We start from the raw sequence: 1,732 nt of genomic DNA on the forward strand, positions 1-1,732 counted from the left end.
CGCCACCGGGCGAGGCTGGGCAGGATTAGTGCTGAAGAGGCTTTTGTCCTGCAGCAGGCAGACTGTGAATGGGAAAAGCAGAGCAAGAGGAAATGGAAAAGCCTCTTAAGGGCAGGTTACACAGTTCATCCTGGCATGGCCAGTGCCCTGCCCTGCTCCAACACGGCGGGATTGCCTGAGCCTGAGCCCGCTGCCGGCGCAGGAGCCGACTGCTGGGGATGTGCACGGCTTCCCCCTGCCGAGGGCTCCTGCCTGCGCGGGGGTGCTGCTGCGGTCCCCATTAGCACAGGGGGTCAGAAACAAGACTCCCCGTGGCTCCCCTTGCTGATAGTACAAAGCGCGAGCAGTGCCGGTGTGAGCAATAATGAAACCGCTGCAAGCTGAGGCAGCCGTTAATAAAATCCTTACGCCACTCGGTCAGTGGCGTTTTAGATGAGTGCCGAGGCTTTCCTGTGGCAATCGGTGATTGATGGTGACATGGTTACTTACCGCTCCCCTGCCCTCCTCCATCGGCACGGTTTATTGAAGGCCAGCATTCACCAGCTGCAAATGGCCAGGGAGAGTCTGTCCCTTCACGGTCCTGGGGCATAAAAAGCGCCGAGCCCATGCTACGTGGGGCTGCAAAGCCACTGCGAGGTCAGCTCTGCTTCCGAGTTCGCAGGTCCATGCCAGCAGGTTGCTTTAAGCAGCAGCACAGTCCAAATCCAAGGGAGGTGCTGCCTGCTGCAGCAGCAGGAGCGATGCCCAGTGGCGATGCCAGCTTCTGCCAGCAGCTTCCCAGCTGCTGCTTGAACACTGCGGTGGCACCAGGTCTCGGCAGGTACCAGTGCTGGGGGCTCCCCCAGTACCACCTCCCAGCTGGATAGGTGCGCAGCTACTGGTGGCCTTTCGAAAACCCCGAAAGCCAAGCTCCCACAGTCGCTAAGTATCTTCTCCACGAGCCACTTTGCAGGCCTATGGGTGAACCCTGCTCGCCTGGACACCAGCCAGCGCAGGCAAGGAGCTCGCCCTGTCACTCAAATGGAAGCAGCACTGCAGCATCGCGCAGGTTTCTGCTAAACAGGCGCTTGTTCTCAGCCCCTCCAGTTGTGGCTACATTTCAATGGTGGGTAAATTGATTTCTGTGTATATTTTCTATGCCAGGTTATTACAATTACTCTTCAGGATCCTTTGGGATGAAAGGCTATTATAGAGATGAAAGCTCATTAACAATAAATATAAAGGGTCAAAACTCCCCATAAAAATGTATTAGAAACAGATTCTAGTTTGGAAATGTAAATATAGCATTTGGCAGAGGTCCGGACTGGCTAGTCTGGTGTGCAAGACAGCTTAATCCACTGGGAAGATGTGGCTATTTTTATAGCAGCCAGTAGAATTACTGTGTGAATTATGGAGCTTTGGCTCGCTGGAAAAACAACTCCCTCCTGCCATCAAGAAAAGAGGAATTGTTGAGGGGGGAGTGGAATAGGATAATTTCTTGTGCTGAAAATACAATTTTTGTAGTAGAGCTGGAGTATCTTTGGGAATTTATGGGCATAAATGTTAAAGAAAAAAAAACAAACCCAAAAATAAAGGTGAAGGGAATTATAGTAGTAGCAATGAAAGTACCTAAACAGTGAAAAGAACCCAACATTTTTTTCAGATATGTTTTCACAAATTCATTAACAAAGGGGAAGCTGAACCTGTCTTTTTCCAAAAACATTTGACCCTCCAGTATTTCCAACATTCTCCC

Source organism: Egretta garzetta, unplaced genomic scaffold, assembly GCF_000687185.1.
Source record: "Egretta garzetta isolate BGI_Z169 unplaced genomic scaffold, ASM68718v1 scaffold209, whole genome shotgun sequence".
In the NCBI taxonomy this organism is placed as follows: domain Eukaryota; kingdom Metazoa; phylum Chordata; class Aves; order Pelecaniformes; family Ardeidae; genus Egretta; species Egretta garzetta.